At 40.9% G+C, this 24,212-nt stretch overlaps 1 protein-coding gene and 3 pseudogenes across 5 annotated transcripts in view; 3 read left to right on the plus strand and 1 right to left on the minus strand.

Moving 5' to 3' along the window:
- SCAR (wiskott-Aldrich syndrome protein family member 3 SCAR) overlaps positions 1-24,212 on the plus strand; it is a 429,470-nt gene that overhangs the window by 345,338 nt on the left and 59,920 nt on the right. The window lies entirely within an intron of this gene.
- LOC137240229 (poly(A) polymerase gamma-like) lies at positions 359-5,068 on the plus strand (annotated as a pseudogene).
- LOC137240228 (poly(A) polymerase gamma-like) lies at positions 5,408-8,327 on the plus strand (annotated as a pseudogene).
- LOC137239620 (poly(A) polymerase gamma pseudogene) lies at positions 16,957-17,980 on the minus strand (annotated as a pseudogene).

The following is a 24,212-nucleotide window of genomic DNA, read 5'->3' on the forward strand; positions in this document are numbered from 1 at the left end:
GAGAGAATTGCGGCGACAGAAACTGCATCATGGTGAAAGACTATTTAAATGCAAATATTGTGAATTAAGCTTTGTGCGAGCGGATGATCAGCGTCATATACGTACCCATACCGGAGAAAAACCCTATAAGTGCAACTATTGCGAGCGCGCTTTTGCTCAAAGTAATGATCGTATTAGACATATGCGTCTGCACATTGGTGAAAATGTTTATAGATGTGAATTGTACCCATCAGCGTTTCGTTTTGCCTTTGAGCTGCGTGTACACTCTGCTCAACGTCTAAACGATGATGAAGAGACACGTGAGCGTAATATGAAGGCCTTAAAGGAAGCAGAAGCTAAATTGGGATTAAATGTGTCCTAAAATGCAAATCACACGCTAGATTCTAATGTGTAGGTACAATCGTATATAAAAGAAATTCTATAGCGCTGTAAAGTGATTGATGCTTGTGATTAGGAGAGGCGTTATAGGCCTCTAGAATTGGTCATATGAGCGCTAAAATGCCTTTAGCTCCATATGGGGTAAATTATCCTTTGTAGAATTGTTCTGCTATTAGACTTCGACTAATATGCAAAAAAGCAAGACTAAGTTACAACGGGTTGTCAAGATACAGCTTGAAAATTTAATATTTCTCTCATATGTGCATAATGACCGACTTCATCATAATAAATCGTATTTATAAATATGCTGATAGCCTTTCATAGTTTTTAGCGACCGTGAGTGATGTTCAAAAATTAAAATTTTTTTTTTTTTTTTAGCTGACTATTAATCTAATATTTCTATCTTTTCAATGTTATAAAGACATACACTATGGAAAAAGAACATGGCATTTACTCTAATTGTTTGGGTTACTTTGGTGGTGTAACGTGGGTTATGTTGGTAGCGCGCACATACCAAGTGTATCCAAATGCAATAGCCTCCACTTTAGGGCATAATTTCCTTTGGGTATTCTCGCGTTGGAAGTGGCCAAATCCGGTGCTGCTGAAGCATCCAGACAATGTCAATTTAAAGTTTCCGGTTTGGGATCCACGCGTTACTGCCTCGGATCGTGATCATCTTATGCCAATTATAACACCGGCATATCTTCAACAAACCACCACTTTCAACGTGTCGGAATCAACGAAGAAAGTAATACCTAATGAATTTAATCGAGGTATGATTACAACTGATGAGATTATACTCGGACGTGCGACATGGGATCGACTATTTGAAGCCCCTAGTTTCTTTTACAAATATCGTCACTCTATTATACTTTTAGTTACATAGCAAAATGGCGACGACCAGCTCGAATGGTGCGGCTTAGTGGAGTCAAAAATACGTTTGTGGGTTGGTAATTTAAAACGTAATTAACACATTGCATTGGCACATGTAAATCCTACATGTTTTGATTATAAGAAACCAGCTGTTGTCGGCACACACAACAGCGCCAATGATGATGATAAAAATCAATCAAGTGGTGGTGGTAGTGCACCCATAAGTTCATCCAACTCTTGTGCGATGTGGTTGATTGGTTTGGAATTTGAGCGTACAGAGAACTTGAATGTAGGCCTGACCGAGAGTATTCTAAATTTCACAAAACAGGTCATACAACATGGGGTAAACGTAAAAATGCTGAAGCACGGAATGAATATTGAGGCGCGGCATGTAAAGCGTAAAGCACTGTCACAGTATTTAGATACGGACTTTTTGAAGCGTGAACGCACGTCCAGGGAACCACATCAATTTTAATAACGCAGTTTTAGCTAATCGTAAACGTTTGTCGACCGAATTATCTGCAACACAGCAACAGAAAGATGGTACGACTAAAAAAGGTCGTGTCAGTGAATCGCAAACAGAGGATATTTCACGCATGTGGAATGATTCACGTAGACGTATGTCAAGGTCAAGCACAATAGCTTACGGTTAGTATAATTTGTAGTCTAAAATAGATATCGTCGGTGAAAGTTCCGACCATCTGTTCTGGTTGTTGTATTCTTTGAGTTTTTGAAGTGATTATATCAAATCGCCTCCAAGACGGTCGGCTTACTACCGGGCTATGGTATTATTTCCACTTTTTGGTATTAAGGCCCGTGGAAAACGTTTTATATGTGGTTTGAGCTTTCATAGACGATATAAACGTATTCGCATAAATGAATCTGTGCGATGGAAAACTTCATATTTCCTTTCCAATAAAATTAGGTGTCATTAGCTTCCTTGCAAAATACGCGACACTTAGGTGCCTTCACAATTCCTTGCGGACGTTAGGAAACCAATGAAAATTGATGAGATCATGAATCGGGAAGTACCCAATTCATCTGGTGGTGCACTGTAACGAGTTACACATCCATTCACGAAGCGCAGCTATCAGTCAATGAACAAAGAGAGGGTAAGTTTAATTCAATTATTAGAGGTTTGTTCTTCGATGAGCAATCTGGACGGGTTACTTGTACGAAGTAGGGAAACGGGGAATAATTCAATCCCCTTCAGTGAAATAATAGTAGACAATTATCTTTGTTAGTTAAAAATTTAATGGGCCGAATGACCAGGTAGTATATTAGTAGTGATAATAAATTTGTAAATGTCAAAGGTTTTGGGGGAAATAATTAATTTTTCCACTAAATATTTCGTGAATTGATAAAGTCATATTGGTTTTGTCAGTCTTTCCGAAATTGTTTGAAGAATGCCGTACGTTAGAATTTTATACGAAAATACACAATCTAAGAATTTGTTTCGAAAACTTCCTATCTCAGCATAAGTTCAATGCATTTTTGACATAAGAGGAGTTAAGTTAATGAAAAGCATTCTGAGATACGGCGTTCCTAAACCCAGTTCTGAGATAGGACTTTTGTGTGCTACTCCTGCAATGGGAATTTTTTTTGAAAAATATTTTGTGATAGGGCGATACTCTACGCAGCAGCCGCAATGAACTGACAAAAAAAAAATAAGAAAATGACTTATTGCCTTAGAACTCTATATTTTTGGACCTTAACTTGGACAGAAGAGTCCAACCTTTTTGCGCTCCTGCTAAACAAGGAGTATTCACTCGTATATGCAGAAATTTTGGAAAGCTCTTGTCCTTTTAAGTCTTCATGGAAGTGGTCCAGGTGAACCGCTAATTTCCAAATATAACCTATTTTCCAAACTCTTAAATGGAGACGAAGGTTCCGGATAATCATTTAGCATACTCAATGAGTGCGTTTCGTTACGGTATCTCCGCAGATTGGCTATGCGTTCTCCACGACGCGTTCTATCTGCACGTACCATTCTGGGATTGCATGCAACCCTGTCGTGTATTTCTTGGTTAGCTGACAGCTGGTATGGTGAATTTGTGGTGTGCGAGTATATATATACATATATGTATTTGCTTGCCCTTGAAAAAAGAAACTAGGTCACTGGGGCAGTAGCACACTAAGCCGGTAGAAACAGTTGACTTTTTCCAATTTCGGGATTTTGTCGTGTCGGGACTCTTTTATTTCGGGACTCGGATTGCTTTTGTACCGAGCCCTTATAATGACTGTTTGTGATGTTTGTTGTTGAAAAACAACAAGTCCTGCCCCCAGCCAGAAAACAGTGCCCAAAAAACGGAAAGGGTAAAAAAAAAAACAACAAAAAAAATTTCTTTGTAAAAAAAAATGTTAAATTTTTTGTGCAAGGAGAGGCTTGTTTTTGTTTTGTTTTCCTGTTTTTGAATTCCTTTGTTGTGTACTGCTTTAGATGCCAACATGAGCAGAGAATAGAAAAACACGTCAGTCCCGATTGTGATGTTTTGCGGTTTTCGGTACTGATTTTGTCTATTTATCGGTATGCGCCCTTAGTTTGACAGCACTAATGAGGCTGCCGTTGTTATGTTGCGAGTTGCCATCCAGGAATTTTCCAGGATACATTAATGTAGGATTGTGGTGGATAAATTAGCCCCACCACTTTGTTATTTGCAAACGGATTTTCAGGCTGGTAAAACGTAAGTAAGGCAAATTCCTAACGGATTTTTAGTAATTTTTTTTTTTTTACTTAGTTTTCTCTTTTCCTTTTTCAGTTTCATAATGCAACAAATTGTGATCAATTTGAAGTGTGGGGATGCGAAACCCAATCAGTTGATTGCGGATATCCGCTATATGGAGCGACGGAAGGGTTCCTACGAATGCCATGTGCCGGATGAGCCTTTGGCGCACGAGGTGAAAAGGGTGCTGCTGGCCATGGATCCGGAAGTGCTGCGGGCCCAGCGGAAGCCCATTGTTGTGCGTGTACGTGGGAGGGCTACAGCTTGGTACGCGCGCTTCTATCGTGGATGTGAGGGTCAGCTGTGGATTCGTCGGACACCCCATGATCCGCCGTTTCAAAGGACGTTTAGGTGCCGCGTGTGCCGGCGGGCACTAAGTTGCTTTGCGGGTCTCGTTGCCCATTTAAATCGCCATCTGGGCTTTTCGCCGTATCGGTGCGGGGACTGTTCGTCGTCGGCTGCGTTGTCCCTGAACCGAAAGCGGATGCATTAGCGGGGTGACGCTTATTTTGATTTTATTGAGATTTTAAGATTTGAGTTTCTTTTGTTTTGTATCCATGAATGGGATGGTGAAGTTGTGTTATTTGTAGAATAAATTTTAATGGTTGACAAATACGGTCGATCTTCTTATTTGGATCGTGGTCTTCCTGGGTAAAGGAAAAGTGAGTGTCTGAACCTTGACAGAGCGTTGTGAAATGGACCATTTGGTGGTCGCGTTAGGTAACATGGCAACTCTGCCGTTTCTCGTTTTCTTGTATGTAAGGGTACATACATACCTATGTACATACGTTGGTAACAAACTGCCAACTGCGAAAGACAAAACAAATGAACATTCATACACACCCGTGTATAGAATGTAGAATTCCAATGAATTGAAAGAAGCGGTAAAGAAATCGAATGATTTTTTTTCCTTTCTTTCAATTATTTTTACTACGGCGCTTGGAGTACGGCGCATGGACAATTGAGGAGGAAAAAATGGTAAGGTAGTTTTAATATTTATTCTTTTGTAAAAGAATTTTTATTGTAGATTATTAATTAATATTCCTTTTATTTTCAGGTGCATGCGGTGGAGATCCAGGAAAGCTGATGGGTTTTATGTGTCGTTTTCCTTTTTTTTTGTTTTCTAGGTTACCGGCATCGCAAAGGGGTGCTCCAACTGCGGCGTCGGCCGCGCCGTCAGTTGTCACACTTTTGCGATGCCCATTGATGCATGCACTAATGGCTTTTTCTCTTTTTTTTGCAGATTTTGTCATGGATATTTGTGGGCACCAGAGTTACCCTTGGAAGTCACAGATTTGGAAGCTGGGGAAAGCTTTTCAGAAGTGCAGCAAGCAAGTGCTGCTGGCACTATACACGACAATGACGAAGTAATGGAACATTGTGAAGATTCGCAAATTGATCCCAGCGAATTCCTTAAAAATTAACAATTCTTGAATGAGCCCACAATTGAAAATAGTGATTATGAAACGTTACAATCCGCGGCCACTGTAAGAGACGAAGAATTGACAGTAGAAACTTATGAAAAGCAGGTCAGCATGGCTTCTCCGGCCCATATGTGCCATAAGAAAACGAATGAGCAGTCACGAAACATTGTTTGTCGTTTGTGTATGAAAAACGCTCAGTAACAAATTTGCATTAGCGAGACATATGAGGCGTAGGCACAATAAAGCCATTTCAAGACCAACTTGTGACCTATGTAACGTGACGTTCAGCAGACGGTTTACATTAATGCGGCATAAAATGCGTTTGCATACTTCCAACGAAACAGTTCAAAAGGAATTTGCACAGCATAAAATGCAAATTTTGTAAAAAAGGTTTTGAAGATTCGAATGCGTTGAGTGATCATATAGGTGTACATACAGGCCTGCGACCGTACTTGTGTTCTCACTGTGGGACAACATTCGTTCCGGAACGTAACCTGGCTCAACATCTTAAACGTCACCAGAGAATGGGTGAAGCCAAGCCAGACAAATCACACGGTTGCGATGTATGTGGTGCCAGCTTTGCCAAATCGAGAGAATTGCGGCGACAGAAACTGCATCATGGTGAAAGACTATTTAAATGCAAATATTGTGAATTAAGCTTTGTGCGAGCGGATGATCAGCGTCATATACGTACCCATACCGGAGAAAAACCCTATAAGTGCAACTATTGCGAGCGCGCTTTTGCTCAAAGTAATGATCGTATTAGACATATGCGTCTGCACATTGGTGAAAATGTTTATAGATGTGAATTGTACCCATCAGCGTTTCGTTTTGCCTTTGAGCTGCGTGTACACTCTGCTCAACGTCTAAACGATGATGAAGAGACACGTGAGCGTAATATGAAGGCCTTAAAGGAAGCAGAAGCTAAATTGGGATTAAATGTGTCCTAAAATGCAAATCACACGCTAGATTCTAATGTGTAGGTACAATCGTATATAAAAGAAATTCTATAGCGCTGTAAAGTGATTGATGCTTGTGATTAGGAGAGGCGTTATAGGCCTCTAGAATTGGCCATATGAGCGCTAAAATGCCTTTAGCTCCATATGGGGTAAATTATCCTTTGTAGAATTGTTCTGCTATTAGACTTCGACTAATATGCAAAAAAGCAAGGGTTGTCAAGATACAGCTTGAAAATTTAATATTTCTCTCATATGTGCATAATGACCGACTTCATCATAATAAATCGTATTTATAAATATGCTGATAGCCTTTCATAGTTTTTAGCGACCGTGAGTGATGTTCAAAAATTAAAATTTTTTTTTTTTTTTTTAGCTGACTATTAATCTAATATTTCTATCTTTTCAATGTTATAAAGACATACACTATGGAAAAAGAACATGGCATTTACTCTAATTGTTTGGGTTACTTTGGTGGTGTAACGTGGGTTATGTTGGTAGCGCGCACATACCAACTGTATCCAAATGCAATAGCCTCCACTTTAGGGCATAATTTCCTTTGGGTATTCTCGCGTTGGAAGTGGCCAAATCCGGTGCTGCTGAAGCATCCAGACAATGTCAATTTAAAGTTTCCGGTTTGAGATCCACGCGTTACTGCCTCGGATCGTGATCATCTTATGCCAATTATAACACCGGCATATCCTCAACAAACCACCACTTTCAACGTGTCGGAATCAACGAAGAAAGTAATACCTAATGAATTTAATCGAGGTATGATTACAACTGATGAGATTATGCTCGGACGTGCGACATGGGATCGACTATTTGAAGCCCCTAGTTTCTTTTACAAATATCGTCACTCTATTATACTTTTAGTTACATAGCAAAATGGCGACGACCAGCTCGAATGGTGCGGCTTAGTGGAGTCAAAAATACGTTTGTGGGTTGGTAATTTAAAACGTAATTAACACATTGCATTGGCACATGTAAATCCTACATGTTTTGATTATAAGAAACCAGCTGTTGTCGGCACACAACAACAGCGCCAATGATGATGATAAAAATCAATCAAGTGGTGGTGGTAGTGCACCCATAAGTTCATCCAACTCTTGTGCGATGTGGTTGATTGGTTTGGAATTTGAGCGTACAGAGAACTTGAATGTAGGCCTGACCGAGAGTATTCTAAATTTCACAAAACAGGTCATACAACATGGGGTAAACGTAAAAATGCTGAAGCACGGAATGAATATTGAGGCGCGGCATGTAAAGCGTAAAGCACTGTCACAGTATTTAGATACGGACTTTTTGAAGCGTGAACGCACGTCCAGGGAACCACATCAATTTTAATAACGCAGTTTTAGCTAATCGTAAACGTTTGTCGACCGAATTATCTGCAACACAGCAACAGAAAGATGGTACGACTAAAAAAGGTCGTGTCAGTGAATCGCAAACAGAGGATATTTCACGCATGTGGAATGATTCACGTAGACGTATGTCAAGGTCTAGCACAATAGCTTACGGTTAGTATAATTTGTAGTCTAAAATAGATATCGTCGGTGAAAGTTCCGACCATCTGTTCTGGTTGTTGTATTCTTTGAGTTTTTGAAGTGATTATATCAAATCGCCTCCAAGACTGTCGGCTTACTACCGGGCTATGGTATTATTTCCACTTTTTGGTATTAAGGCCCGTGGAAAACGTTTTATATGTGGTTTGAGCTTTAATAGACGATATAAACGTATTCGCATAAATGAATCTGTGCGATGGAAAACTTCATATTTCCTTTCCAATAAAATTAGGTGTCATTAGCTTCCTTGCAAAATACGCGACACTTAGGTGCCTTCACAATTCCTTGCGGACGTTAGGAAACCAATGAAAATTGATGAGATCATGAATCGGGAAGTACCCAATTCATCTGGTGGTGCACTGTAACGAGTTACACATCCATTCACGAAGCGCAGCTATCAGTCAATGAACAAAGAGAGGGTAAGTTTAATTCAATTATTAGAGGTTTGTTCTTCGATGAGCAATCTGGACGGGTTACTTGTACGAAGTAGGGAAACGGGGAATAATTCAATCCCCTTCAGTGAAATAATAGTAGACAAGTATCTTTGTTAGTTAAAAATTTAATGGGCCGAATGACCAGGTAGTATATTAGTAGTGATAATAAATTTGTAAATGTCAAAGGTTTTGGGGGAAATAATTAATTTTTCCACTAAATATTTCGTGAATTGATAAAGTCATATTGGTTTTGTCAGTCTTTCCGAAATTGTTTGAAGAATGCCGTACGTTAGAATTTTATACGAAAATACACAATCTAAGAATTTGTTTCGAAAACTTCCTATCTCAGCATAAGTTCAATGCATTTTTGACATAAGAGGAGTTAAGTTAATGAAAAGCATTCTGAGATACGGCGTTCCTCAACCCAGTTCTGAGATAGGACTTTTGTGTGCTACTCCTGCAATGGGAATTTTTTTTGAAAAATATTTTGTGATAGGGCGATACTCTACGCAGCAGCCGCAATGAACTGACAAAAAAAAAAATTAAGAAAATGACTTATTGCCTTAGAACTCTATATTTTTGGACCTTATCTTGGACAGAAGAGTCCAACCTTTTTGCGCTCCTGCTAAACAAGGAGTATTCACTCGTTTATGCAGAAATTTTGGAAAGCTCTTGTCCTTTTAAGTCTTCATGGAAGTGGTCCAGGTGAACCGCTAATTTCCAAATATAACCTATTTTCCAAACTCTTAAATGGAGACGAAGGTTCCGGATAATCATTTAGCATACTCAATGAGTGCGTTTCGTTACGGTATCTCCACTGGTTACCAATGATATATATTTTTTTGCTTTACGTGACTCATTTACTATTCGGCTTTTCTTTTCGACGTTGAACGATGAATTTTGATTTGGGTTAGGTCCACGAGTCCACGATTCCATGGTTTCCGCAAAGTTCTGCAAACCGAGGTTAATATGGTTAATCCATATTTAGAATATGGCCGTCCCTATTCATTAAGTAAAATATTATGTTGGCCGAGTGCATTTATGTTCTCTGGCAGACAGTGGATATGCGCTAGGGTTCTGATGTCCTCGTTCGGGGCGAGGGAATTTGGGTTGATTTGGTGGAAGTTTGAAAATATAAAAAGGCCCTTAGATTCTGTGGCAGATCGGTTCGCCCTTCTGTGGTAGGCTTTTCTGGTGTCCTCGTTCTGGGATAACGAGTGAGTTGGGATTTTCTGTTGTCCTCGCTCTGGGTGAGCGAGTGAATTGTGGGATTTTCTGGTGTCCTCTCTCCGGGGGAGCGAGTGAATTTCTGTTTCAGGGGGCTCCCGGTTAATATTGTTAAAAAAAAAATAGAAAAAAATGCTTTTTGTTTGCGAGCTTTTGGTAAGCTCTCCCGCGTCGTCGTGCATCTCGCTCCCTTCCCCATTGCCCACCAGTAGTCAGGTGTAGGATTCCCTCCGGTAGACTCGACACGAGACCGGGGGTAGAGAACAAAAAAAGAAGATGTAGGATCGCCCTCCGGTAGACTCGCACCATCACGAGACCGGGGGGTTGATTATAATTAGGGCCTCGGGAGAGACACAAGCTTAGGGATAGCGGGGCATCACGGCGCGTGGTAGAACGCGTCTTTATGTCCCGCGCTCCCTTTCCCCATTGCCATCGCGTAGTACGTTTTAGGATTCCCTCCGGTAGACTCGCACGATCACGAGACCGGGGGGTTGTTTATAATATATGGCTCGGGAGAAACGCAGGCTTAGGGATAGAGAGACACGAAGACGCCGGTTCCTTAATATGCTTTCCATGCTATCACCAAGCGTGGGCCTCTGATTTTAGGTAGTCGGGGGAAATAGAATTTTGGGTTTTGGGGTTGTAAGGCAGAATTTGGCCCCTTACATTTAATCCTCCTTGTCGTGGGACGGAAGGAGTACCAATTTCGTAATTGGTCTAGTTATTTGTCCTTTGGTTGTATGAACGTCAACCACACGCACACGGTTATCAGAGCCTGGGTGTGTGTTGACGATTCTCCCCATTCTCCACTCATTGGGTTGGAGGTTGTCCTCTTTGATAACAACTAGGTCTCCGGGTTTTAGATTAGATTGTGGATGTTTCCACTTGTATCGTTTCTGGATCTCGGTGAGATATTCGGTTTTCCATCGCTTGCAGAAAGTGTGATGGAGGGCTTTGAGTTTCTGCCACCGATTGATCATAGAGGCAGGGCTCTCACTAGCATCCGGCTCTGGCGGAGCCAGTAGATGGCTGCCAGTGAGGAAGTGACCTGGGGTAAGTGGCTCTAGGTCCGTTGGGTCATTGGATGCCGGGCAGAGCGGCCGCGAGTTCAGGCATGCCTCGATGCGGCACAAGAGGGTCTGGAATTCCTGGAAGGTGAATTTGTGTGGTGAGGCTATCTTTTTGAAATGGCTTTTGAAGCTTTTCACTCCAGCCTCCCACAGCCCTCCCATATGGGGAGCGCCCGCAGGGATGAAATGCCACGTGAGTGACTGGTGGCTGTACTTTGAGACAGCGTTCTCTCGCGCTTGTGAGATGAAGGTCTTGAATTCTGATCGTAAGGATCGTGACGCTCCGACAAAGTTCGTACCATTGTCGGAGTACTTAATTTTCGGGCATCCGCGCCTAGATATGAAACGGGCAAATGCCGCTAGAAATGATGGTGTGCTGAGGTCAGTAGTGGCCTCCAGATGAATCGCTCGTGTGGAAAAACACACGAAAAGGTAGACATAGCCTTTGGATAGTCGACACCCTCTACCGCGGTAACTTTTGATGTAGAAGGGTCCGGCGAAGTCGGCTCCAGTATTCGTGAATGCACGGCTAAATGTCGTGCGTTCGCGAGGGAGAATACCCATAAGTTGGGTCTGAGCACGCTTTCGGTGTATAGTGCAAACTTTGCAATTATGAATGGTTGCCCTAATCATGGTTTTGATGTTAGGTATCCAGTATTGGGTGCGTATCAGACGTAACATGAGTTGGTTTTCCCCATGCAGGCTTTGTTGATGAAACATTAGGACTGTCAGACGGGACAACCGGCAGTTGTATGGGATGAGGATTGGGTGGCGTTCATTAAAAGCTAAGTCCTTTGACGCCCCGAGTCGCCCTCCCACCCGAATGATGCCATCCTGGTCTAAATAGGGGTTAAGTGAGAGTCTTGCACTTTTCCCTGCAATTGGTTTTCCGGCCTTTAGATCTTATATTCGGAACTATAATGTTGTTTCTGATAGATTGTAATGACAAGTTGAGTTACTGATTTGATCTTATCAGGGGAGATTAAAGGTGACTTGACCTGAAATGGTTTTTTTGTTTTGGGGTGAGTCCTTCGGTAGAACCTCATAATGTATGAGAGCACCCGTAAAGCCCTAGGTAGGTCTGAAAAGCGTTGGAGAACATCGGTAGTATTTATTGTTGTTGTTGCGCAGGTCTTCGCCCTCTTTTCCTCTACGGAGGTGATGTAGTCACTTTCTTGTGCTGGCCGTTGGGAAGTGTCTTCTTGCAGCCACGAAGGTCCCTGCCACCACAACGAGTTTTTGAACAATTCAGACGCAGGTAATCCTCTGCTACCTAAATCTGCTGGGTTTGATTCTGAATTTACGTGCAACCAGTCCTTATTTCCGACCATGTCGATGATCTTGGTGATCCGATGTGCGACGAAAGTGGACCAGGAACAAGGCGGTTTCCTTATCCATGCGAGGACGATAGTTAAATCCGTCAAAGATGCACTTTCACTGGTCCCAACTTGAGGTTCCTGAAAATTGATTTGGTGATTTCCGCTAACAGCACAGCTCCGCAAAGTTCCAATCGTGGAAGAGAAAGAGTTTTCACTGGGGCTACTCGGGTTTTGGCTAGAAGCAGGTTTGTCCAGATGTCATTATCCGTTTTCACGCGCATGTAAACAGCTGCTGCATAAGCCTTCTCGGATACGTCACAAAATCCATGGATCTCGATGTCGGTTCCTGGTGAAAAGTTGACCCATCTAGCTATCCTGATTTTATCGATTTCATGGTATTGATCGGTGAAGGTTTTCCATCGCTCCATCGTACTGGTATATACTGGTTCGTCCCAAGCGGTGCCTTACAACCAAATCCTCTGCATGAATATTTTTGCCACAATGACCATTAGTGCAAGCCAGCCTAAAGGGTCGAAAAGTTCGGCTATAGCGGATAAGACTGCTCGTTTGGTGATGTTTTCGCCATTTGCTAGGGTTCCTGCCTTGAAATAAAATACGTCTGAGTGAGCATTCCATCGTATTCCCAGGGCTTTTACCGAACTTGCTTCTTCGAACGCTAAGAAATCTTCGCTGAGCAAATCCGTTTTGGGGATGTCCTTTAGAATTTCCTTACAATTTGAAGTCCACTTGCGTAATGGAAAGCCAGCTGAGTGTAAGGCTTCGCGAATCTCGTTTCTTGCTATTGTGTGTCCTCCAGATAAAACATCATCTACGTACATACTCTCTCTTAGTATGCTAGCCGCTGTAGGGTGTGAATTTGCGACGTCGTCAGCCAGTTGTAGGAGCGTTCTTATCGCGAGATATGGAGCGCAATTCACTCCGAAGGTAACCGTCTTTAATTCGTAGAGACTAATAGGGTCATTCGGGGAAGTGCGATGCACAATACGTTGAAATTTGGTGTGATTCTCGTTCACCCAAATTTGTCGATACATCTTTTCGATGTCGCTATTGAAGACAAAACGGTATAGTCTCCATCTTAAAATAAGGATGGGTAGATCGGCTTGTAGAACTGGGCCTGGGAGGAGAATATCGTTCAAACTATTACCGTTGGCCGTAGGGCTCGAGGAGTTAAATACTACGCGTACCTTTGTAGTGGTACTTTCTGCTTTAATAACGGCGTGGTGGGGCAGGAAGTAATGATCCGAATCGTCGGATGGGATATTCTTTTTTAATTTTCTCATATGTCCGAGCGTTTTATATTCTGACAACACTCGAACATATTCTTTACCTAATTCTGGGTTTTTTATTAGCCGCCCCTCATTCCGGAAGAATTGAGAGCATGCGCGTTTCAGAGACGGTCCTAAATTAATGTTATTAGGGTAATCCTGCCTGAATAGTAGTGATACGGTGTATCTTCCATCTTCATCACGTTTCGTTGTTTCTGTAAATAATTTTTCGCAATACCTCTCATCTTCATTTAATATTTTATTTTTTGGTACATTTTCTACCTCCCAGAAAGCTTTGAGTTGGTTGTCTAACGCAACCTCGTTGTAAAAAGACATAATGCTCTTCGTTGCATTCGGTGATTCAATACGATCGGTTAGTATCCAATCGAACACTGTCTCTTGGGCTAAAAGTGTGTTAAGCACGTTTTTCTTAAGGCCACTTATTATGATTTTGGGATATATGTCTCCGCCAAGTATGAGGTCTACGTCTTCGTTGACGTAGAACCTCTTGTCTGCTAAAACCAAGTCTGGGAATGCCTGCATAGTCATTGCGTTGATATGGCAGGATGGAAGATTCCCAGTGAGTTTAGCTAGGACGAGAACGGGTGTAGTCAGGCATCCACTGGTGAACGTAATTCGATGTTGGATGCCTCTTTCACCTACGCTGACACCGCATTTGTGATGCCTGAAACCTAGGCATGTATTTTCCTCGCTGGAAATTTGATTCTACGTTTTAGTCTCTCAGTAATAAAAGAACATTCAGACCCTGAATCAATTAGTGCCCGCGCGGAGGAGTCGGTACCATTATGGTGGATGTGTACGCGAGCAGTTCCTAATAGCACGCCTGCGCTGGAATTGGCATGGCAGGATTTGACATTGATTCGCAGAGGAAAGTGGTTGTCCCGATTCCTGTCATTTCCTTGCCTGTGCCGAAGTTGACGGGGTATTATCCGCATCTTTGAAAGGATTGCGCACCGCCGGTTTCTGAAGTGTGTCCACATGCAGGAGCGTGGGGTCACGAGAGTCGCATTTGGAACAGTTGTACGAACTGGTGCACCTCGTCACTGTGTGTCCTGGGGATAAACAATTCAGGCAGCCATTTGTGGATTTGACGAATTTAATCCTTTCTACCGGGTTTAAATCGCAAAAACGTGAACAGTTGCGTAATCTGTGCTCCGTAGATTTGCACATTTTACACATTGATTTTGTTGTTTGCTTGGTTACTTTTGTTTGAAAAGCACCAAGTCTTTTTGTAGGGGTTTCTGTCGACTGGCGCGACCTGTTTGACTTTTGCACTTTGGAAGTGGCATTCCCTGTAAAACCAGACACGGTTTCAAGTGTCTGAAAACGATTAGACAAGAATTTGTCCATATCCTCCCACTTGGATATGTCCGTTTTGTGGTCAATGCTCTGCTCCCATAGAGCCAGCGTATTTTCAGGTGATTTTGTCGAACATAAATAAGTAATAATCGCATCCCAATTTGAAACATCAATCTGATGGATTTTTAAGGATGCTAAACAATTATTTATGTCGCGCTGTAAGGTTTTGATTGAGCTGCCGCACTCGCTATCTATCTTTTTTAGATTAAACAAAATTTGTAGTTGTGAGTTTACGAGAATCCGTTTATTCTCGTATCTATCACATAGGTTTTTCCAGGCTGTTTCAAAGCCTTCATTTGTCAAAGGACATTTCTTTACAATGTCGTTTGCCTCACCTTGGGTTTTTTGATTGAGGTGGAACAACTTTTTTACCGGGCTTAGGAGACTGTTGTTTTTGTAGATGGCCGTGAACAGGTCACGAAACGTTGGCCAAGATAGGAAGTCGCCCTTGAATACCTCAGTATCGCAAGCTGGCAGGCGGATACTATGTTCGCGCGCGCGTTCTCCTTCAGGTCGAACCTGACTATCTCTTTCCTGCTTCAATTTGGCTTGAAGTTCAGCCATGTTCGACATGCACCGCAAGAATACGGCATATGCAGCTTTATGCTTGATCTTGACCGCTGCAATTTTCTTTGTGTCGAACGTGTCACAGCCAAGCAACTCCTCTAGGGCGTTCTCTGCTTTTTCCCACTTAGCTTGCAACTCTTTTTGCTGTATTGTTAGAGTGTGTACAGTGTACAGAGCCGCATTGCTATCATTAAAATCGGCCTCGAATTCGATTATTCGATCGGCCAATCTAATGTAAGAGCCCATGTTCATGGTTGAAAAGTGGAGAGCGAATTAACCAAGGGATATAAAACTTGAAAACCTGAGCGAATCACCCAACCAACAACTATTAAAATTACGCAAAATTGATTTCTTACTTTTAATTTGTTTATTTTTTCTGTCACTGCCGCTATTTCCTACCGAAAAAGCAGGGAGAAGGGGAAAACAACAACAGTGTCTTTGACGGAAATAAAGGGGGCCACTCGCCACTCAAACGTGGAGATACCGTAACGAAACGCACTCATTGAGTATGCTAAATGATTGTCCGGAACCTTCGTCTCCATTTAAGAGTTTGGAAAATAGGTTATATTTGGAAATTAGCGGTTCACCTGGACCACTTCCATGAAGACTTAAAAGGACAACAGCTTTCCGAAATTTCTGCATAAACGAGTGAATACTCCTTGTTTAGCAGGAGCGCATAAAGGTTGGACTCTTCTGTCCAAGTTAAGGTCCAAAAATATAGAGTTCTAAGGCAATAAGTCATTTTCTTTACTTTTTTTTGTCAGTTCATTGCGGCTGCTGCGTAGAGTATCGCCCTATCACAAAATATTTTTCAAAAAAAATTCCCATTGCAGGAGTAGCACACAAACGTCCTATCTCAGAACTGGGTTGAGGAACGCCGTATCTCAGAATGCTTTTCATTAACTTAACTCCTCTTATGTCAAAAATGCATTGAACTTATGCTGAGATAGGAAGTTTTCGAAACAAAATCTGAGATAGTGTATTTTCGTATAAAATTCTAACGTTCGGCATTCTTCAAACAATTTCTGAAAGACTGACAAAACCAATATGACTTTATCAATTCACGAAATATTTAGTGGAAAAATTAATTATTTCCCTAAAACCTTTGACATTTACAAATTTATTATCACTACTAATATACTACCTGGTCATTCGGCCCATTAAATTTTTAACTAACAAAGATACTTGTCTACTATTATTTCACTGAAGGGGATTGCATTATTCCCCGTTTCCCTACTTCGTACAAGTAACCCGTCCAGATTGCTCATCGAAGAACAAACCTCTAATAATTGAATTAAACTCACCCTCTCTTTGTTCATTGACTGATAGCTGCGCTTCGTGAATGGATGTGTATCTCGTTACAGTGCACCACCAGATAAATTGGGTACTTCCGGATCCATGATCTCATCAATTTTCATTGGTTTCCTAACGTCCGCAAGGAATTGTGAAGGCACCTAAGTGTCGCGTATTTTGCAAGGAAGCTAATGACACCTAATTTTATTGGAAAGGAAATATGAAGTTTTCCATCGCACAGATTCATTTATGCGAATACGTTTATATCGTCTATGAAAGCTCAAACCACATATAAAACGTTTTCCACGGGCCTTAATACCAAAAAGTGGAAATAATCCCATAGCCCGGTAGTAAGCCGGAGGCGATTTGATATAGTCACTTCAAAAACTCAAAGAATACAACAACCAGAACAGGTGGTCGGAACTTTCACCGACGATATATATTTTAGACTACAAATTATACTAACCGTAAGCTATTGTGCTTGACCTTGACATACGTGTACGTGAATCATTCCACATGCGTGAAATGTCCTCTGTTTGCGATTCACTGACACGACCTTTTTTAGTCGTACCATCTTTCTGTTGCTGTGTTGCAGATAATTCGGTCGACAAACGTTTACGATTAGCTAAAACTGCGTTATTAAAATTGGTGTGGTTCCCTGGACGTGGGTTCACGCTTCAAAAAGTCCGTATCTAAATACTGTGACAGTGCTTTACACTTTACATGCCGCGCCTCAATATTCATTCCGTGCTTCAGCATTTTTACGTTTACCCCATTCAAGTTCTCTGTACGCTCAAATTCCAAACCAATCAACCACATCGCACAAGAGTTGGATGAACTTATGGGTGCACTACCACCACCACTTGATTGATTTTTATCATCATCATTGGCGCTGTTGTTGTGTGTGCCGACAACAGCTGGTTTCTTATAATCAAAACATGTAGGATTTACATGTGCCAATGCAATGTGTTGATTACGTTCTAAATTACCAACCCACAAACGTATTTTTGACTCCACTACGCCGCACCATTCGAGCTGGTCGTCGCCATTTTGCTATGTAACTAAAAGTACAATAGAGTGACGATATTTGTAAAAGAAACTAGGGGCTTCAAATAGTCGATCCCATGTCGCACGTCCGAGCATAATCTCATCAGTTGTAATCATACCTCGATTAAATTCATTAGGTATTACTTTCTTCGTTGATTCCGACACGTTGAAAGTGGAGCTTTGTTGAGGATATGCCGGTGTTATAATTGGCATAAGATGATCACGATGCGAGGCAGTAACGCGTGGATCCCAAACCGGAAACCTTAAATTGACATTGTCTGGATGCTTCAGCAGCACCGGATTTGGCCACTTCCAACGCGAGAATACCCAAAGGAATTTATGCCCTAAAGTGGAGGCTATTGCATTTGGATACAGTTGGCATGTGCGCGCTACCAACATAACCCACGTTACACCACCAAAGTAACCCAAACAATGAGAAAAAAAAAGGAAAACGACACATAAAACCCATCAGATCTCCTGGATCTCCACCGCATGCACCTGAAAATAATAATCTACAATAAAAATTCTTTTACAAAAGAATAAATATTAAAACTACCTCACCATTTTTTCCTCCTCAATTGTCCATGCGCCGTACTCCAAGCGCCGTAGTAAAAAGAATTGAAAGAACGGAAAAAAAAATCATTCGATTTCTTTACCGCTTCTTTTAATTCATTGGAATTCTATATTCTATACACGGGTGTGTATGAATGTTCATTTGTTTTGTCTTTCGCCGTTGGCAGTTTGTTACCAACGTATGTACATAGGTATGTATGTAAATAAGTAGAGATGTTACCTTAGTTTTATTACTAGAAATATTTCAGTTTTATTTCAGTTTTTCTCAAATTTAGCTTCATTTATTTCAAGTAGTATTAGATTTAGATATTTAGGCAATTTTAGTTAAAGGTTAGAAAAATATTAGCTTTATATTTTTAAGCTCATCTAAATTATATGCAGAAGTAATTGCCGCAACTTCGCACTGATCAAATGTAATAAAGTAAATATATTACGAAAATATAGTGAATTTAACTTGTTTAAGCGATTTGGATTTTCAAATTATTAATTACAACTTTTATAAAAATTCAACTTCGTTCATAAATCAACACGACCGAGCTCTTCTCTTCAACTGTTCAACTGCTTTTTTTGTTTGTTTGATATTTGTCATTTTTCGGACATAATCTAGGGTTGCCATGTTACATGTATGTACCCTTACATACAATAAAACGAGAAACGGCAGAGTTGCCATGTTACCTAACGCGACCACCAAATGGTCCATTTCACAACGCCTCTGTCAAGGTTCAGACACTCACTTTTCCTTTACCCAGGAAGACCACGATCCAAATAAGAAGATCGACCGTATTTGTGAACCATTAAAATTTATTCTACAAATAACACAAGTTCACCATCCCATTCATGGAAACAAAACAAAAGAAATTCAAATCTTAAAATCCCAATAAAATCAAAATAAGCGTCACCCCGCTAATGCATCCGCTTTCGGTGCAGGGACAACGCAGCCGACGACGCATACCTCTTCCGACAGTCCCCGCACCGATACGGCGAAAAGCCCAGATGGCGATTTAAATGGGCAACGAGACCCGCAAAGCAACTTAGTGCCCGCCAGCACACGCGGCACGCGGATATCCGCAATCAACTGAATGGGCTGCGCATCCCCACACTTCAAATTGATCAGAATTTGTTGCATTATGAAACTGAAAAAGGAAAAGAGAAAACTAAGTAAAAAAAAAATACTAAAAATCCGTTAGGAATTTGCCTTACTTACGTTTTACCAGCCTGAAAATCCGTTTGCAAATAACAAAGTGGTGGGGCTAATTTATCCACCACAATCGTACATTAATGTATCCTGGAAAACTCCTGTTACGGGAAAACAACTGGATGGCAACCCGCAACATAACAACGGCAGCCTCATTAGTGCTGTCAAACTAAGGGTGCATACCGATAAATAGACAAAATCAGTACCGAAAACCGCAAAACATCACAATCGGGACTGACGTGTTTTTCTATTCTTTACTCATGTGGGCATCTAATGCAGTACCAACCAGTCATACACAACAAAGGAATTAAAAAAAAAAGGAAAACAAAACAAAAACAAACCTCTCCTTGCACAAAAAATTTAACATTTTCTGTTTACAAAGAAATTTTTTTTGTTGTTTTTTTTACCCTTTCCGTTTTTTGGGCACTGTTTTCTGGCTGGGGGCAGGACTTGTTGTTTTTCAACAACAAACAGTCATTATAGGGGCTCGGTACAAAAACAATCCGAGTCCCGAAATAAAAGAATCCCGACATGACAAAATCCCGAAATTGGAAATAGTCAACTGTTTCTACCGGCTTAGTGTGCTACTGCCCCAGTGACCTAGTTTTTTTTTCAAGGGCAAGCAAATACATATATGTATATATATACTCGCACACCACAAATTCACCATACCAGCTGTCAGCTAACCAAGAAATACACGACAGGGTTGCATGCAATCTCAGAATGGTATATGCAGATAGAACGCGTCGTGGAGAACGCCAATCTGCATGCAAGCACCGGCAGTTGGTACACTTTCGAATTTAATTACGATTTGCGCTATTCGTCATGAGCTGTCGCACAAAATTAAATCCATACCTTCGTCGGCCCCTACGCTTCGTTTTAAACTCGTTTTATTCATCCAGTTTAACATACGTTTTGTAATAAAACACCTCCGCTTCACCCAACCAACCTCACAGCCGCTCGCCCCGGTACATCCATAAAATGCTACAGTTGCCTTGAGAGCGATACGACAAGTTAGACGCTGGAACGGAGACCTCGGCCTCTTCGTCCAGCCCAGAAAAACCTCAAACCCTCGAGTCTGGAACGGATACTTCGGCCTCTTCGTCCAACCAAACAAAAATAATGCGAATCTGGGACGGAGACCCGGGCCTCTCCGTCCAACAAAATGAAAAAAAAAAAATAAAAAATTGCCAGTCTGGAACGGAGACCTCGGCCTCTTCGTCCAGCACTATTGGCCTTCTACGTCATATCACTTTATGGATTCTATATATATCTAAGAATTATGTATAAACCAATGGCAAGAAATATTCACTTCTATCTGTTCATAACCGCTAATTTTTTCATCTTAGCTCAGGTGGCATGCTAAGCAAGTCGGAAAGGATTCCCGGCAATTTTGCGTCGCAGACGAACTCTTCATCTAGATTAAGTTAGCGTGTAAGTCTTATATTCATTTTTCTCGTTTCAGCGGAGGTCATTGGCGGAAAACGATGTTGCGTATCGTAAGGAGGGCCGGAATGTTTAGGCAGGATGCCTAACTATTCCGCATCTGATTGCGATCCCCCCAATGCAACTCTGCAAATCGATACTCGACTTAATTTATAACCACCCACACCATCACCCTCATGCATGTGCATACATGTACATGCACGGGTATGTGTGCTTTTGGGCATGTCGGGGTTGATGTGTGGGTGCCTTTCCCCTCCAAAACGGAGGATTTTGCGGGTCAACGGTTGTAGCTTGCTATACAACCGGCCTCTTGGATTTCAACAGCCGTACCATGCGCATCTGCCGCCAGCGATCTCTGCCGTGTTTCTACAATACAGTCAGATAATATTGTCACCAAAATATTGTACTTCTATTCAATAAAACCTATTATTATAACGAGAAATTCTCGCCTATTTGTCCATTTCTTTATTCAAAACGCCATATTCCCATTGAGATCGACCCCGGTGCGCCCACCGACTCAGGAGCAGACGCACCCCGGCTCGAAGGATCAAATGTTAGGCCGGGGTGCGTGTGCTCCTGGAGGTAGGTGGGCGCACCGGGGTCGATCTCAGTGGGAATAAGCGGGTTGGAATAAAATAAGAGAATCCGAGATTTCTCGTTATAATAGGTATGATTTATTGCGTAAATGTAAAAATAGCAAAGGGTACAATATTACCTGAATAAACGCAAACAATTACGGCAGAGATCTCTGGCGGCAGATGTGAGCTGTACGGCTGTTGAAACCCAAGAGGCCGGTTGTATAGCAAGCTACAACCGTGACTCGCAAAATCCTCCGTTTTTGAGGGGAAATGAACCCACACATCAACCCCGACATGCATATGCATGAGTGCTGACAAAAAGCACACATACACGATCATGTACATGCATGCACATGCACGAGGGTGATGGTGTGGGTGGTTAAAAATTAAGTCGAGTATCGAGTATCGATTTGCAGAGTTGCATTGAGGGGATCGCAATCAGATGCGGAAAAGTTAGGAATCCTGCCTAAACACGAATGTTGCTAAGGGTGACCCAGGACATCATCTGTCGGGTACCACTAATTTATTTATATGTATAATTAATACCACAAACAGTATTCCTGCCATGATTCCAAGGGATTTCGATTTCGCCCTGCAGAACTTTTTCATTTTCTTCTACTTAATATGGTAGGTGTCACACCCATTTTACAAAGTTTTTTCCAGAGTTATATTTTGCGTCAAAAAACCAACCAACCACCATATTTCATCCCTTTTTTCGTATTTGGTATAGAATTATGGCATTTTTTTAAATTTTCGAAATTTTCGATATCGAAAAAGTGGGCGTGGTCGTAGTCGGATTTCGCCCATTTTTAATACCAAGTTAAAGCGAGCTCAGATAAGTACGTGAACTAAGTTTAATAAAGATATATCGATTTTTGCTCAAGGTATCGTGTTAACGGCCGAACGGAAGGAAGGACGGTCGACTGTGTATAAAAACTGGGCGTGGCTTCAACCGATTTCGCCCATTTTCACAGAAAACAGTTATCGTCATAGAATCTATCCCAATACCAAATTTGACAAGGATTGGTAAATTTTTGTTCGACTTATGTCATTAAAAGCATTCTAGACGAATTAAATGAAAAAGGGCGGTGCCACGCCCATTTTGAAATTTTCTTTTATTTTTGTACTTTGTTGCACCATATCATTACTGGAGCTGAAGGTTGACATAATTTACTTATATACTGTAAAGATTATCAATTTTTTGTTAAATTTTTTTTTAAAGTGGGCGTGTTCGTCATCCGAGTTTGCTAATTTTTATTTAGCGCACATATAGTAATAGGTGTAACGTTCCTGCCAAATATCATCACGATATCTTCAATGACTGCCAAATTACAGCTTGCAAAACTTTTAAATTACGTTCTTTTAAAAGTGGGTGGTGCCACGCCCATTGTCCAAAGTTTTACTAATTTTCTATTCTGCGTCATAAGGTCAACCCATCTACCAAGTTTCATCGCTTTATCCGTCTTTGGTAATGAATTATCGCACTTTTTCGGTTTTTCGAAATTTTCGATATCGAAAATGTGGGCGTGGTTATCGTCCGATTTCGTTCATTCTAAATAGCGATCTAAGATGAGTGCCCAGGAACATTACATACCAAATTTCATTAAGATACCTCAAAATTTACTCAAGTTATCGTCTTTACGGGCGGAAGGACGGACGGACATGGCTAAATGAATTTCTTTTTTCGCCCAGATCATTTTGATATATAGAAATCTGTACCTATCTCGATTAGTTTATGCCGTTACAGATTACCGCTATGCGAACAAAATTAATATACTCTGTGAGCTCTGCCCAGCTGATTATAAAAACAAAACCAACTTCTTTTCAACCAACCACTTCCAACAAAAAATATCCTTACGCACAACCATACCTAATGTATGTTCATATGTAAGCTAAGAAATATTTTTATATTCTCATGTTGCAAAATAAAACAAACTTCATTTCAACCAACCAACCCCACGCACAAGCATACATACATATGTATTTATTTATTTGAACTTATTTGTACAAGTAAGAATATGTCTTTTAGATAGTACATCAATCAGATCTTACAACTACAAATTACATATAACAATGAGTTTTCTTGAAGAATAAAAGGTAAAGAAGATAACAACATTTAAAAAAGAAAATCTATTAATTTTTATCTGTACATTGTGTGAAAGGAGCATCCTTGGCCCATTAGTTGAATAATCAATGATAGAATTATATAATTTAAAGCAAGTTGATAGAATTATATAATTAAGATAAGTTATGGATTAAGGAAGGATATTACTGCTAGTTTGAAATATCTGGCTTTTCTGATTGCTTTCGTCTTGGAGGGTTGTGAGTTCCAAAGACGGATTGTACTGACAAAGAACATTCTGGAGGATGTCACGTACTTAAAGTTCGGGATCAATAGATTCAGAGTCCGAGTAGACTGACACAAAGTTAGTTTTTTAAATAAGTAAGGCGGATATTGAAAATGTAGTAGTTTGTGTGAGAAACATAAATTTCTCATTTTTAGCAAAGTACAAACGTCGGTTCCGAGAATTTGGGCAGTGTACGAAGATATATGGTAAAATTTCCTCTTAGAAAATACGAACCGAGCAGTATTGTTTATGGCTAGCTGCAATTTATTAGGCGACAGCGAATCAAGGCTACCATAAATAAGTTCTCCACAAGAAATGTGAGGTATTATAAGAGCTTTGTGTAGCTTCATTTTAGCGTCTCGCGGTAATAAATAGGCAGTTCTGTATAAGTTACGAAGGATATTATAGATTTTACCAACCACAAAGTTGATATGGTCAGTGCAGGTCAGATTTGAATTGATTTTGAATCCTAAATTGGTGACAGCATCGTGAAAAAATATTTTATCGCCATTAAGCATAATTTCAGGAAG

Source organism: Eurosta solidaginis, chromosome 2 (genome assembly GCF_040869045.1).
Source record: "Eurosta solidaginis isolate ZX-2024a chromosome 2, ASM4086904v1, whole genome shotgun sequence".
NCBI lineage: Eukaryota > Metazoa > Arthropoda > Insecta > Diptera > Tephritidae > Eurosta > Eurosta solidaginis.